Source organism: Schistocerca gregaria, chromosome 6 (genome assembly GCF_023897955.1).
Source record: "Schistocerca gregaria isolate iqSchGreg1 chromosome 6, iqSchGreg1.2, whole genome shotgun sequence".
Classification (NCBI taxonomy): domain Eukaryota; kingdom Metazoa; phylum Arthropoda; class Insecta; order Orthoptera; family Acrididae; genus Schistocerca; species Schistocerca gregaria.
Window position 1 is genome coordinate 452,160,725 of NC_064925.1, and position 17,392 is coordinate 452,178,116.

Consider the following 17,392-nt stretch of genomic DNA (forward strand, 5'->3'; position numbering starts at 1 on the left):
GTAGAACTTAAATACAGGATGAGTCAAGTGGGACTTTGCAACTTTGGAATGATACATAAATTTATTGAGATAACTTACAGAACCGGTAGACTTGTCATTTTGTAGCAAAGAACCTCAAGTTTCGAACAAAAGTGTCAAGTGTCATTTTGGTTCGACGTGACTACCATTTGTGATACGGCAAACATCCCACCGGCAATAAGTTTCTTCCCACATTCGTTGCAGCAAATCGAGTGTAAATTCTGTTTGAAAAGTTTTTAATTCCACAGTTCGATGAAGATGACCGAGATGGGATGGTTTACTACCAGCAGGACGGTGCACCACCCCATTTCCACATTGAAGTTCGAGATTTCCTCGATAATAGCTTCACAGATCGGTAGATTGGTTGTGAAGGGCCAATCGGACGGCCACCCCGCTCCACGGACTTGCCACCACTGGATTTCTTTCTGTAGGGTTTCTTTAAAGACCTCCCCTACCAAACAATTTAGCCGACCTGAAAAATCGAATCTACGCTGCCGCTGCACAAGTCACGCCCTATTTGCTGCAACGAGTCTGAGAAGATATTGATTACTGGTAGGGTGTTTGCCATCTAACAAACTTTTATATGAAACTTGAGGTCGTTTGCTACAAAGTGACACATCTACCGATTCTGTAAGTTACTTCAATAAGATTTTTGATCATTCCAAAGACGTACAGTCCTTTCTAACTCACTCTGTATATTTAAACAGTTCAGTTTATAGGAGAGATTGAAAAAAATCAGCCAACCAGTTGCAAACCAAAGGCTTATTTAGCTCTTAACCTAGGTTTAGATATTTATTAAAATATCTTCTTCAGAAGGAGTGGGCCCTGTTACATCACATGGTGATAAATTACATTAGCTGAAGCCGAGCGGCTCTTGTCGTTTGAGTACAATTTATACATGTAAAATCAATATATTCAGTTTCGTTTTGATTACTACCCTTGCAGCATATTGGTAAAATTTTGTATAAGCTACCACTGTTAACAGACTGTGTTCGTAAGGGGGCAAACATCACAGGAGCATATTTATGACATGTCCTAACAAGGTCAAAAGGAAATGTCACAGGTGGCTGTCGGGTGTTTTCGCTGCGTGACAGACAACGCTCAACCCATTCTGCACAAGACCCAGTGACATGTGCTGGTTCTTTGGGCTATCGTATGTCACCTCAACCCTACTCTCCCACGTTCCCCCTCCCCACCCCCACCCCCTATTCTCTACTCTCCTGACAAGGTGCACAGTGACTTTCTTCCTGTATCTCTAGATAAAAAACCATTGCGCTGGAGGTACTTCCCAAATGACGACATGTGAGTTGTGATGTGGAACGTTTCCTGAAAAGCTCAAATGCCAACTTCTACAACCAATGTGTATGCCAAATGTCCCATCATTGGGTAAAGTGTCGCATTCAAAAGTGAATAAACAGAGAAGGACTATCATCGTCGCCACTTTCATGGCCGCAACTTGACTGTTTTGGACTGATACTTATACTTTAAGCCGTCGGCACACGTGCGGTGCTGTCGAACGTCAACGTTGAGCTTGCTAAGTTCAACGTGCTGCTGAACGCTCAGAAGCGATGCGACTTGTGCATACGGTACGTGGGCCCCAACGTTGTACACACGATCGCAACGCACTCCGGCGGCAGTTTCGGGAAGTTTCTAGTTCGTAAATCACACTGTTTACTAAACGGGCACACATAAAATTCCCACGTTAGCCCTATAAAACGCACATTTCCTCCATCGTCCACGAAAAGGAAAGTACCATGTCCAATCAATAAGGACACAGGCTTACAGAAGTTCCATTACAAACAGTGTGGTGCAAATTTGGAATGCTTCTCCGCATAAAAATAATAAATAATGTTTATTATTTCATCATTCCCACATTTTAGTAAAGCCCCAAGGTCAGTCTTACTTGATCACTGTTCTACCCAGTAGCACAATCTTTGCATTTGCAACATGTGAATTACGAAGCGTAAAAGAAAAAGGAGCAAAATATCTTTATATAAGTAGCGCAAGCTGTCTGGTAGATAAAAGCCAATCGAACAAAGTCACCCCTCAGAAAAAGGTAAACTTATATTTACATAACATCGAATATTATAGTATGTACTTATATTAAACTAATAATAAAGGATTAGAACGTAATAAAAATGCGAAAGTTAGGGTAAAAATTTGGAAGTGTCAAGGCGCAAACCACCGCCTTGACAAACGACTCACTACTAGAAGGTGAAGGTGATCCCAATCATTACGCTAAGCCAAAAACACACACTTTGCGGCTAATCATGGTATGTTACCCCTTACTGAAAAACCTTAATCGTAGCTATGTTACTAAATGAAATTTAATTATAACAAATTGTACCAAGAACTATGCGTTTTGAGTGCATCTTCAGTGTATCGCTGCCTTCATATAGCCTACTCTTATAATACGCAAGTTACAATAATTCTTTTGCCACGAATATGACGTTTCTCATTATTTTATTGGAACGAATCACACAGCTAACAACGGGTTTTCCAGTGGTTCTGAATTTCCTGGTGCTCAGAAACGGCATATATACATAAAGGCTTGAAATGAATGCCAATATGGCGCCTGACAACTCTGTACTGAAGAGAGAGAGAGACGGCGTGCGTGTGACGTAGGTGGCGTTGTGCCATCTCATTGGTCAACGCTCAGACGCACGCTCAGAATATCTGACATGCCAGATATTGCTCTGCACTTTCCTAAAGACTGCCGAACGTGCTGTTCCACGCTATGTCGTCAGAAACTCGGCACGCTCAAGGCTCAACGTTCGGATGCACGGACCGTGTGCCGACGGCTTTATGAATACCTCAGTGTATGCCGCTTACCTTGGGCCTGGGCTTGGGTCTCCACGGGGGCGGCGGCCTCAGCTGTTGTCGGCGGTACAGCTCCTCAGACAGCAGCTGTCGCAGCACCGCCACCCTCCTCTGCAGCTGATAACACATAGCCGGACCCCGTGTTAATCAACAACGTACCTCTGCTGAAGGCAAGTGGAGGAAGGCGAGTAATCAACAACATCTACAAAACTCGAGCATACGTAATAAAGGTGGAACCCCCACAAATATAACTTCTATATGCTGGATAAACTAAGCGAGATGTCCAATGATATTGTAAGTGCAGATGCACAACAGGTTCGAACTCTTACGGGAATCGGCGAAATGCCGCGGGTAATGAGGATAATGGGCAAGTGGTACAGGGGTACTACATTAATTACTGAGAATTCGTTTTGGATGGGGGGGTGGGGCATGCTGTGTCTAGATGGTGTAGTGGTAAGAGCATCTGCCTACTAAGTAGGGGACATGGGTTCGAATCCCAGTCTGGCAGAAATTTTAACTTTCCCCATTTATTTCAATCAATATCCGTCCGCAGGCAATGTCTGTAATTCCTTTGTGTCTAACAGATAAGTTCGTGTGAAGAAGGGAGTAGACTAGTGGTAAAGCCTACTGCCAGTGTCGTTCATCACCTACATCGAAGAAATCATAATGGAATTGAATTACATCTTCACAAAGGGAATAAAAGTTATACGGTAACATCTGCCAAGGAATCTGCAGTACACTTAGCACTGAAAATAGCTTAGGATATGTACACCAAAGACAAGTGCGATAAAGGGTAATAGAAAGTAGAATAACAACTTGCTTAACATCAAACCGACACAGTAGTGAAACAGCTGAATAAATCTCGTATGTAAGAAGCAAGATTATAGCTGATATCTGTTGCAAGAAAAATATCATAGGTAGATTGGCACCGGCGAGGAAAGGTGTCTCCAGTAAAGAACACTATTGATATTGGGTGCTAATGTGGTAATGAGTAAAGCGATCAGAATGTGTGCACAGCATTGTACCGAAGTTAAACGTGGACTGTCAAAAATGCAGAAAAGATAGAAAAGAAAGCGTTTCAAATCTGTTGATATCGAAGGACGTTAAAAATTAACCGAACTAATAAAATACGAGATGTAGTACTACAAATAATAAGTCAGAAAAGGACTCTTACCAGAAGAAACATGAGGTTTGTAGGGAACCCACTAATAGTAAACTCAGGGCTGGCGGTAGTAGTAAGGAGAAAATGGTATGGCAGAAAAAGAAGAGAATCAATTTTCTTGTTTTTGTCTTAATTTAAGGGATATTTATATTCCCTCTAGCGGGTGCATATAAGCAATGGTAAATTGCCGCTTGCAGCCATCGCATTATGTAATTTACGAGCTTAATATACACTACATGACCAAAAGTATAAGGGCACACCTATGTAATGCGTAACTGACCAGTCGATATCTCTTGTGGCGGACACGCCGGTACAAAACGAGATAGGGAGTATTTTACTGCCGGTAGAGAAGTGGCAACAGCACAAAGCGTCTCTCAGGACAGCTCAGTCACTTTGAACGTCGACTAATTACTGTATATCTCCTGAGTAACAAATCCATCAAGGACATTTCAAAATTTCTAATACTCCTCAAGTCGACTGTTGGTGAGGTTATTGTGAAGTGGAGACAAGGGAAACGTCATATCCTGACGGACAGGAACCATCGAGCATCAAATCAGCGGAAGGCTTCAGTGTCAGTTACACCAGTTCAGCTAGCATAACGACTGAGCGTAGAAAGCTAAAAAAGATAAAAATGGAGTATATCGTTGGAACAGACCCTCATAAATCACGCGTCTCTACAGTCGACGCTGCTGGACAGTGGATGAATGTAAACGAGTGATTTGGAACGATGAATCACGATACATCCCGCGGAAATCCGATGAGACGGTTTGAGTTTGGTGGATTCCTGAGGTACATTACCTGGCATCACGTGTAGTGGCATCAGTGAAGTACGGAGGAGGTGGTGTTTTGGTGTGGGGGTGTTTTCTGTGGTTAGGCTGTGGTTCCCTTATTGCAGTTAAGAAAACGTTAAATGTTTAAGAGTACGAACATATTTCACAGCACTGTGTACTGCGTACAGTAGAGGGCAGTTCGGCGACGACGCCTGTATCAGCATGATAACGCGTCATCTCACGAAGCAGTGCTTGTGGATGGACAGTAACATTCCTGAAATGGACTGTGCGACCCAGAGTGCTGACCTGAGCCGAATGGAACGTCTTTGGGTTGAGTTAGAACGTTGTCTTTGCTACAGACGGCAATGTCCAACATCATTTCCTTCTCTCGTTTCGGGTGGTGGAGGAAGAGTGAGACGCCGTTCTTCTGCAGACATTGAGACACATCACTGAAAGTGTACCCAATACAGTTCAAGCCGTCATAAAGTCGAATGGTAAGTATCCCCAGCACAGTTCAAGCAGCCATAAAGGCAAAGTTTAGATACACCCCATATTAATGTCCACTGATACGTGTTTGGATACTTTTGATCCGATAACCTAAAACAGCTTCAGGAGTGAAAATAAGCGACATCTATGGCACAGTGATGGTCATGTACTTTACATTCTCTTCATTATGACAATGGTACGATGGAGGTTCCTGGTAACTGTGCTCAGGGATTGAAATACGGGAAGTATTGGAGAGGATGTTGCTGTATTTTACGGACTATAAGATGCTACTGACTATAAGACGCACCTTACCTTTTGAAAAAAAAATTAAAAATGACACTTTTACTATTTTTATTATTAGACTGCAAAGCCAGACTAAAAGAATTCTTAGTTTATAAAATCGAAATGACTTTCAAAATCCCTGAAAATTTTAATCTGAAATTTCTTCTTCTCCTTCTTCTTCTTCTTCTTCTTCTTCTTCTTCCTCTTCGTCGTCATCGTCATCTTGATCGAAAGTTTTATGTCGTCTCGTTGCCTCTGTGGCTTGTACCAAGGGAAACAAGGAGAGGATATTGTTTGGTGACCAGCATTCTATTTCTATAACACAAACTGCATGCATTTCTTAGCTGTGCTCTTTATTCAAAGAATAGAAAGTTACTTAAGGGGGGACGATGAGGACATTGACAAAAAATGTCGATTTTAGATTTTTTTTTCTTAGAACAGCTCATGGACAATAAGTTCCCAAAGTTTCAATGTTGAAATCGCATCCTAAGTGCCTGAAACTTAATTAAAACTGTGACGCGGCCTCCCTGTCACGCCCACGTTTTGAAGCATCACTTCAGTACCAGCTCAGTGAACACTGATTCTGTGTATTACTTTCAACCAAACGTATGCGGGATGGATCTAGAAGGCCGTGATACATAATCTTTGGTTTTATAGATCATCTTTGGCCGATCCTGTACTTCTCAAAAAGTGTGTACATGGCAAAACCCTAAATCCAAATGAATCTCTAAATTCACTCACATGGCAACGATGCCCTAAAAACACATTTGCATCTGCTACAATTGTCATAATTGCAACTTATGATGCAGTTGTTGTATTTAATGATGGGAACGTCGGGAGGATGAAGGTATTAGAAAGAATGGGATTCAAAATAGGAAATTTTTTTCAAGACATCCTGAGAAAATACATTTACAGCGCGTCTCTGCAGCTGAAAAGTCATTTGAAGATCTGGTAAAGGAAAGAAGACAGACAACAAGAAACCAGAAGAGAAGCCTTGAAGGGAAAGACGACCCAGAGTACAAATGTGGTGCCTCCTGAAGAAGTGACATAAGGAAAAAAGTTAGGGTGAACTTTAAATTGCATTTTCTGAAAAGTTTGTTTTTTAAAATTTATGTACCTTTTCCTCAGATTCAATGAATGCTAGAATTATGATATTTTGTACACATATTTCTGTAAACCAAATAAACGTTTTCTCAAGAGAAAATTATGAAATTCTCGTACCAAGCCGAGATATGGGGGCAAAGTGCTTGGCATTTTGCATGAAATTAAAATTGTACTTGTGGAGTTATAATTAAAAATTATGAAAATTCTCCTATTTAACCTATTTCAAAAACTTCATGAGAGAAGCTTACAACATATAAAGAGATGAAACAGAGAAATTTTTGTAGAAATATCTTGAATACTTTCTGAGAGAAGGGAAATTACATTTCTTTTTGAAAGTAAAACTTCACATATCATTCAAAAAAAGCTGGATATACACTACTGGCCATTAAAATTGCTACACCGAGAAGAAATGCAGATGATAAACAGGTATTCATTGGACAAATATATTATACTACAACTGACATGTGATTACATTTTCACACAATTGGAATGCATAGATTCTGAGAAATCAGTACCCAGAACAACCACCTCTGGCCATCATAACGGCCTTGATACGCCTGGGCATTGAGTCAAACAGAGCTTGGATGGGGGTGGCGTGTACAGGTACACCTGCCCATGCAGCTTTAACACGATACCACAGTTCATCAAGAGTAGCGACTGGCGTATTGTGACGAGCCAGTTGCTCGGCCACCATTGACCAGACGTTTTCAGTTGGTGAGAGATCTGAAGAATGTGCTGGCCAGGGCTCTAGTCGAACATTATCTGTATCCAGAAAAGCCAGTATAGGACCTGCAACATGCGGTCGTGCATTATCCTGCTGCAATGTAGGGTTTTGCAGGGATCGAATTAAGGGTAGACCCACGGGTCTTAAAATATCTGGTATGTAACGTCCACTGTTCAAAGTACCGTCAATGCAAACAAGAGGTGACCGAGACGTGTAACCAATGGCCACCCCATACCATCACGCCGGGTGATACGCCAGTATGGCGATGACGAATACACGCTTCCAATGTGCGTTCACTGCGATGTCGCCAAACACGGATGCGACCACCACGACGCTGTAAACAGAACCTGGTTTCATCCGAAAAATGACGTTTTGCAATCCGTGCACCCATGTTCGTCGTTGATGCAGCGTCAAGGGTAACCGCAGCCATGGTCTCCGAGCTGATAGTCCATGCTGCTGCAAGCGTCGTCGAACTGTTCGTGCAGATGGTTGTCTTGCAAACGTCCCCATCTGTTGACTCAGGGATCGAGGCGTGGCTGCATGATCCGTTATAGCCATGTGGATAAGATGCCTGTCATCTCGACTGCTAGTGATAAGAGGCCATTGGCATCCAGCACGGCGTTCCGTATTACCCTCCTGAACCCACCGATTCCATATTCTGCTAACAGTCATTGGATCTCGACCAACACGAGGAGCAATATCGCGATACGATAAACCGCAATCGTGATAGGCTACAATCCGACCTTTGTCAAAGTCGGAATCTTGATGGTACGCATTTCTCCACCTTACACGAGGCATCACGACAACGTTTCACCAGGCATGGCCGGTCAACTGCTGTTTGTGTATGAGAAATCGGTTGGAAGCTTTCCTCATGTCAGCATGTTGTAGGTATTGCCACTGGCTCCAACCTTGTGTGAATGCTCTGAAAAGCTAATCATTTGCATATCACAGCATCTTCTTCCTGTCGGTTAAATTTCGCGTCTGTAGCACGTCATCTTCGTGGTGCAGCAATTTTAATGGCCAGTAGTGTATATAATCAAAGGATTTTATATGTAAATGTGTTATTTTTGTAAGTAGGCTGTTTAGGTTTTTTTTATTGGTAACGACACATAGCGCTCTGTACGAAAAACCACTGGCTGTGCTGTGTGCAGTCAGTGGCTGGTTGGCATTGTTGTAATACTCGCCATTGTAGTGTTTGGCAGCTGGATGTTAACAATGCGTAACGTTGCGCAGTTGGAGGTGAGCCGCCAGCAGTGGTGGATGTGGGGAGAGAGATGGCGGAGTTTTGAAATTTTGTAAGAATGGATGTCATGAACTGATATATATATTATGACTGTTAAGGTAAATACATTGTTTGTTCTCTATTAAAATCTTTCATTCGCTATCTATGCCTGGCAGTAGTTAGTGCCTTCCGTAGTTTTAATCTTTTATTTAGCTGGCAGTAGTGGTACTCACTGTATTGTAATAGTTCGAGTAACCAAGATTTTTGTGAGGTAAGTGATATGTGAAACGTATAGGTTAATGTTAGTCAGGGCCATTCTTTTATAGGGATTTTTTAAAGTCAGATTGCGTTGCGCTAAAAATATTGTGTGTCAGTTTAAGCACAGTCTTATATAATTTTTCTAAGGGGACGTTTCATATGTCGACCCTTAGCCGAGAATACCTCACTGGAATCTTCTGATTTTTTTCTTGTAGTTTGTGTAATTAGTGTAGATTTTGTTTATTGCTAGCACGTAATTGTAGAGAGAATCTCCTTTGTAATTGTAGTCTTTCATTGTTGTACAGTAAAACAGTTGTGGCATGCATGTAGATTTGCACCAAGTAATTCGCAGCTGCCCTTGCAATTAACTAGATATAATTTGCTATGTTAATGTGTTCTCTTATTTTTGCTTTTCAAATTGTGTTTTTCTGTGTTGTCGTGTGAAAAACGTAATACTAGGCTCCAAAGTAAACTGAGAAATGACAGTGAAGACGAAAGCAGTGTGTTACCGCCACCATGTAATGAATTAACTAATGTTCAAAGTAGTAATTTGGTAATAGTGCATAGGGAAATAGAGCAGGCTGCAAATAATGGTGTAAGCATTGAAACAATTAGTGAGCAGGGAAGCATTATCGATCGATCGGTCGGCAACAGCTCGCGTCAGGAATCCGAAATGACAGGACACAATCTTGCAAATATTGTACATTCAGGTTTTGCGTCCTCACCGTTTTCTCAAATAAGTCAAGACACATTTTCTGCTTGTCAAAATGTGAATGTTGCCGGTGCATATGCACTGCCAAAAAGCATAGAGGAACAGATTCCAGATACTAATACATTATTATTGCAATTAATGCAACAAATAAAACAAAATCAGAGACAAACAAAGCAAAAGTTAGACACAATGGAACAAAATCTTCAAAAGTTAGACACAATGGAACAAAGTCAGAGACAAACACAGCAAAAGCTTCAAAAGTTAGACACAATGGAACAAAATCAGAGACAAACACAGCAAAAGCTTTAAAAGTTAGACACAATGGAATAAAATCTTCGGAAGTTAGACACCACACTTGAACAAACACGTAAAGATTTAACTACTGAGTTACATAACATTGAATCGAAATGTCAAAAAATCTGTACTGACGTAAAAACACAAATTTGTGAGCATTTTCAACCTATTTTTTTTTCGCGGCATGAAAATGCATTACAGAATCACGAAGCAGCCATAAAAGAACTGCAAACTATTGTTCGTGAAAATCACGACACCTTGCAAGCTAAAATGGATTCATTTGCATCCACCGATTCGGTTACGCAACTTGCAAGAACTCAGGAAAACTTAAAGGACACAGTAGATTCGATTTCAACACAAATGGACACTCTGAAACTTCGTTCAAAAAAAACACACTGAGGAAATGTGTTCACTATCGAAGAAAGTAGCCGAACTTTAGGATCAGTTCACTAATTTATCTGCAAAGGTAGATGATGATCTGAATGACACAAGACCTGTAGTCATCACTGACACAGAACAGTATGAACAAATTAAGAAATTCAAACAAAATCAGAATCAAATCAATACACAATACAAAAGAGAAATCCGGGAAGTACAAGATCAATAGACGCAGATAATACAAAAATTACATATTTCAGAGGACATTCGCGCTCCAACACGGGAAGAGGAACTTAGAAATACGGAAAAGCCACAAAATAATAACACAGGGCATTTCGGAAATCATGAAAGAGATTGGCAAGGTGCACCGAATTTTGAGATGGAACCGCCGACGCGACGTGACAATGACCGATATGCTACTCGCCGACACGATGATTTTGACTATAAGCTGTTCATTACTGCACGTAAATTCAGAACATTTAAGAATTCTGGCAACGACATTCACCCACAAGAGTGGCTCCATCAATTCTCTCATTGTTTTCCTCCCAACTGGTCATTGGAGCACAGGTTAGAATTTATGTGTGGCTACTTGGAGAATGAACCAGCTGTAAGAATGCGATCGGTCATTCACGATTGCCAGAGTGAAGGAGAATTTTATCATGCCTTCCTCTCAGCATATTGGTCTCGAGCTACACAAGACCAAATAAAACATAGCATCATAATGATGAAACATTTCGAACAATCTGAATTTTGCAGTCTTTTGAAATATTATGAGGCATGTTGCATAAGAATCAGTATCTTTCAAACCCATACAGCCCCTCAGAACTCATCCGCATTTGCTTAATCAAACTGCCTGAACATTTACAACATATTATTTTGGCAGGACGTTGCAAAGACGACATTGAAGCTTTCCAGGGACTGTTACAAGAACTGGAATTTGACATTGACAATTGCACAACGCGAAAACAGGAGCACAACAATTACAGGTCACACCTGTCACAATTCCGCGATGACAGAAATAATACACGACAAGGCTATTCTTACAACGTAAATCGTGACCAAAACAGACACTAGCCGTATGACAACCGTTGGCAGAGTAGTAATAATTACAGGGAAAGATCACCTCTCTGCCGTAATGACAATCATAGAGACAATCAGAGAAACAGACAATATGGAAACCAAAATAATTGTTATCAAGGGAGACAGAATAACTTAATACGCAACGGTCCAGTGCGCAGTTACGATTCAGGGGGAAATTCTCCACCACGTGACCGACAAGAAAGAAACTATGGAATCTGCCGACATGACGATAGACGATATGATCGTAACGACAGACCTGAATTGCAGCAGAACTGGCGGGATTCAAACAGAGCAGGGCTCTCTCGACAAGGTGAATTTTTAGAAGTTAGGTCTCCTAATCCCAATAACGACGCGCGCCAACAAAGAAACAGACAATGACTCGCACCGCAGGCAGCCACGTGCGCCGGCTGGCTCAGCGAAAAATAACATAGACGTTAACCTTGAGAAAAATTTTAGCACTCCTTACCGATGCATGCAACATGACAATTGCTTTGACGTTAACTCTGAGCACTAGGAAGAGTAAAGGCTTGCACCACATTTCACATGTGAAACCGTTTATTGAAAGATAAACTGCTTTTTAACTTAGTCATTGCCATAAATGTTTTCACTTCACGCTACTAGTACAATTTGTCACACTGAGAAACTATTAACATGCAACAATGTTTTGAAGTTAACTATCCAGTCTGGAACCTAGGGAACATATTTAGATAATATTTACGTGTGTATTGTTATAGTGAAAGACGACACAGTGTTGTTATTTGTACATTCTTGCTTGTTAGTTGCACGATTACGTAACGACTATCAGGCTTACATACTTAGAACAAATACTGGCACTGCTAATGAGATTTTAATGAAACATTTTGGTTTACTTGAAAATACATTCTGGATTTAAAGTACTTTCTGAGAGTTACCAGATGACTCAGTGGTTACTTTATGTGCCAGCTACACGATTTTATCACAATGCTACTAATGAGTGACAATTTACAATGTTGCTTTTGCGGTGTTTCTGTTTTATATCTGCACAGTTTTTCTGAATTCTTCTGGAAAGTAAAACATGTTTTAGTAGTAACTTTTGTCGTATAGGTACAAGGAGACAGCCTTTTCCATAGCACAACAATACGTTAGAGCACAGTACTTTCTTCATCACAGCAATAAGCGTAATAACTAAGATATCTATATGCAAAGCATTTCACTTTTCTTTATCATGAGGTAAGTACATTGACTTCTGCAGAACTTAGCCTTTGGAGGACGATAACTACTACACTTCCACAGAGATTATCTTACAACAAGATGCACAGTTTAGCGCTACAGTACACGTATTTGAGTGATTAATTTTGTACTTAAAACATTTATTTCATAAGATATTTGAAGTACAATGATACAAAGGTTTTCCGTGCTACATTTCATTCTATTGCTGTAATCTGCAACACCTGAGGATATAATTACATTAATCCTCAGGGGGTACACGTCTGCTTTGTGTACCATGTGTCTGGCAAGCACAAGGAGCCCTAGCTAATACGGTATTTGCTTATAAAACTTTACACATCGGTACCATATTTCTCTAACACATAAATTACACAGCTATCTGATCATTTAACTGAGAGACAAACATTTTATTTTACTACGTCAGTGACACATGTTTACGCAATTACACAGTTGGATAATTTTACACTTATGAAATTGTATTTGGTCTGTACTTTGTGAACTGTTCATACATTTTTCGGAACCATTATGATACTATGAGAACTTTGAATGATGTATTTGGTATGGGATCATGACTTTTAAAGTACGTTTGAGGTAGATGACACTATTGAAATGAGCAGAGAATTTTTTTTAGGTTTTGAAATTATTGGAGGAAGCTACGACGATTTTGAGATTTGGCTGAGGTTTTTATGATGTTACGATGACGATGTGTATTATGCTGTTGCGGTATGTTTATGATCAATAAGCTGATGCTATATGAGGTATTTGATTATGCTACATATTTCTTATGATTAAATATTGAGGAAGTGTCGACGAATATGTATATGTGTAATAAAGCAAGGAATAATGTGTAGTGGTTAGGGACTCTGGTTTGTGAAAAAGGTTGTTGAAAACCAAGAATCGTACTTTAAGAGTTATGAAATGTATGTAAATGTATGTATTACAATGCCGACGAAAATTTTTTGAACACTATTATATTTAAAGGATTTAGTTTCTACAGATTTGTAACGCAAATTCTTAACCTGTGAAATTTTTTATATGGGACTGTCACTGTAGCGGAAACTGCTGTCGTAAATATTTCGGTAAGAAAGTTATGTGACCACCTGCACGTAATGCGTCGTGGGCACCCAGCTGCGCAACAGACGCCTTGAAAAAAGCCATTAGTGTGTGCCTGTCAGAGGCATAGGTGGAGAGAAAAAAAAAGAGGCCATTATCCTCGCTATTGACATTCCTCTGTAGAAAACCATCGTAAATACGACACCCTCAAACTTGAAAACATGATTACATTCTAGAGTTCTTAATTTATGATATTTACTGAAATGAAATTATGAGAAACGTTTCATGTCTATTGTCTTGCTAGTTGGAAGATTGTTTACTGCATTATGAAATGCCTTATGGCTAGCGAATGACGTTTCACGCCTTGCTTTGCCTATTTTGTTTAATATCTAGTTTCTAGCTGCACTGCAGCATTGGTTAAAATAAAATTTAATAGATCTACTAATATAGTTACTTTATGCCTACAGATCCAGTAAAAAAAATTATGATCTACTTCCAAGAAAACGAGGGAACATAAATAGACATTTCCCTTCAGAGGAACTGCATAAATAATTTTTTTACAATTTTCTAACGTATCTGCTAGCGTAAGTTCTCGTGATGCATCACCCTAGTGTTAAGATGTGATATAGGTATTAAACATAGCCATTTTTACTGTAATATTTTTTCTGCTTGAGCTTTGTCATGTTTAGATATAAGTTATTGCATTTGCTGCTGCTGTTTGCCAGGCATAGTGTTACAGAATTTGACTATGTATTACTCTGTTAAGCCAGTTTTACTAGGGAGTTATTTTTGTTTACTGCACAGTGCCTTATATTAGTTGTAATATTGCAATTGCTTTACCAATTTTCATTTTTTTTTGTCATTGCTGTTTGTGTTAATTTGTTTTGTGCTGCTGCATTGCCTCGTCCCTTAGTTTAGCATCTGAGCTCAGTAGATTTAAGTTAGCTTAAGAGGGGGTAGCCTATATAAAAGAATGAATTGTGATGAATTGGAAGAAATGCACTGAGAAGTTATACGAAAAATGTACAGAAAGCAGGTATAGGTAGGATTTTCTTGGAAATAAATGATGATGTAAGATACTGGAAAATAAAGAATGAGGTAATAAGTATGTGAACATATAAATACAGAAAGCATGCTTGGATAGGATTTTTTTGCTGGAAACAAATGTTGAAATAAGACGAAAGATCTATGGAATGAAGTTTTGGGTTGGACTGCAGTACCAAATGTTACACTGAAAACAAACCCTGTCCTTTCCTTTTGCGTTATCCCACTATGTGTTTGTGTACCCTTGTGTATTTGTGTTCTTCCGGTCTTTATATGTTTATCTGATAAGACTTATGTTGCAGAATTTTTCTAATACTCAGGTACATGAACTATGATGAGGAATACTGTTATCCTCAAATATAATTTGCATTAGTAATATGTTATTTACTTTCTAAAGATGTTAGACATTATTAATTCTGTTCTGTTTTAATGCTCATGTGTGAAGTTTATGTTTCAAAAGTTATTCTGATCTTTATGTATGTACTTATGTCACAATTTTTGTAACACTGATGTGCACGTTTATTTCTATTCTCTTGTAAAGCCTGTTTTACTACAAAAGTTATCTGTGTTATTATGTTTTAATGATGTATTTTGTACCTTTGTTATTGTATTCTTATGTTACAAAATTTTAATTGACACCAGTTCATCAAATTAAGTAACTTGTAAATTACATTTCACTGCACATGTTTCTGTTGGTCATAGTATATGGACAATATGTGAGAAGTAGGGACTGATAGTGTTTGCACGTGTGTTAATAATTCAGCAAGGGACTGGATAACAGCATTGCTGGTTCTAAGTACAAAAAAAACTTTGTGAGTGCACAAGTGGTGGTTTATGGACTTGCTATATTGTCCGCAAGACTCTTTGATGGTGATTGTGCACCTGCACAGTCGCAACAGATGGTTTCCAGCCGTCTCTACAAGGACTACAGTGGGTCTGCATCTTTGATGGCCCACCGATACCATTATTTCTACAAGGACTGCAGTGAGTCTCCACCTCTGGTGGCCCACCAATCCCGTAATCTCTGCCAGGACTACAGTGGGCCTGCTCTGTGATGACCTACCTACCAATATTTTTCAAAACTTCGACTGACCCTGTGGTGGGTTTGCTCTGTTGTGGACCATTACCTGTCTACATGTCAAGAGTCAGCACTGTCTTTCCGTTGTAAGGACAACACTACTTCTTCAAGACTGCATGGAAATCCACTACTTCCGTGTGCATTTTCTTTTACTGCTCAGACATTGAGCAAAAACACTGCTATTTTACTGCGATGAACGATCAGGACTGTCTTTATGAACTGTGAGAATATTTTAGCTTTTGACCAACATTGTATCGATAAGTGTGTGCATTTCATTTCTTTGTTATTGTAATTATGAAAAAAAATTTCAAATCTGTATTGGCCACTGCCCAAAAAAAATTGTAAATTTTTTGTGGGGATTATGGGGGCTATGTAAGCAGGATGTTTAGGTTTTTTATTGGTAACGACACATAGCGCTCTGTATGAAAAACCACTGGCTGTGCTGTGTGCAGTCAGTGGCTGGTTGGCATTGTTATAATACTCGCCATTGTAGTGTTTGGCAGCTGGATGTTAACAATGCGTAACGTTGTGCAGTTGGAGGTGAGCCGCCAGCAGTGGTGGATGTGGGGAGAGAGATGGTGGAGTTTTGTAATTTGTAACAATGGATGTCGTGAACTGATATATATATATATTATGACTGTTAAGGTAAATACATTGTTTGTTCTCTATTAAAATCTTTCATTCGCTAACTATGCCTATCAGTAGTTAGTGCCTTCTGTAGTTTGAATCTTTTATTTAGCTGGCAGTAGTGGTGCTCGCAGTATTGCAGTAGTTCGAGTAACCAAGATTTTTGTGAGGTAAGTGATATGTGAAACGTATAGGTTAATGTTAGTCAGGGCCATTCTTTTGTAGGGATTTTTGAAAGTCAGATTGCGTTGCGCTAAAAATATTGTGTGTCAGTTTAAGCACAGTCTTGTATAATTTTTCTAAGGGGACGTTTCACTTTCATTTAAACCGTGATACAAAATTTCATTGCCACATCTCCAAATTTGTGGATTTGGTACATTTTTGAAGTAGTGTGTGTTTTTCGTAAACGTCCTCCCTTAACTTAAGATAGTTGCTATGGTACATGCTCTTCATAACAGTCCACGTTAGCCTCACTGCTGGTGAAATACCAGTCCACTATTTACACTCCTCTGGTCGCTAGCTACTGACTGACTCTGAGGTAGAGGTTGTGACTGCGACTCTGACTGGGCTGCGACGGATGACAGACTGGATCTCACTGCATGCGATAGACTCACCCTTCGCTCCACAGCGGTGATCTAAATATTGGCGGCCGAGAGAGCGTTTGCACCGAGTTTTCTGCAAGTCTGTCATTGACCTCTATCGATCTTCTCGCAACCTCTTTGTGCCAGGTGTGTTGGGGCAAGCTTACACCACCACAGAAAGTGTTACTTATATGGCACTTCTTGAAAGTTTTAACAATAATTCTGTCTCTCAATCTAGACCACGGCTATTTTATTTACTGACACACTTGTTTGATTGTAGGTCACTTTATTGCTCCCTTCGGCATGAATTCATGTCAGGTTTCATCCATCATCCACTTGTTCCACTCCTCTATCACATACACTTTAAATGGTTTACTCATCGAGGCATCAAGAGGTTGCAATTGTGAAGTAAGTTGTTCCAGAATAATAGCGAGCTCTATATCTCCCTGTCTCATTTTCTCTTTCATAAAATTTTTCAAATGACTACTAAACT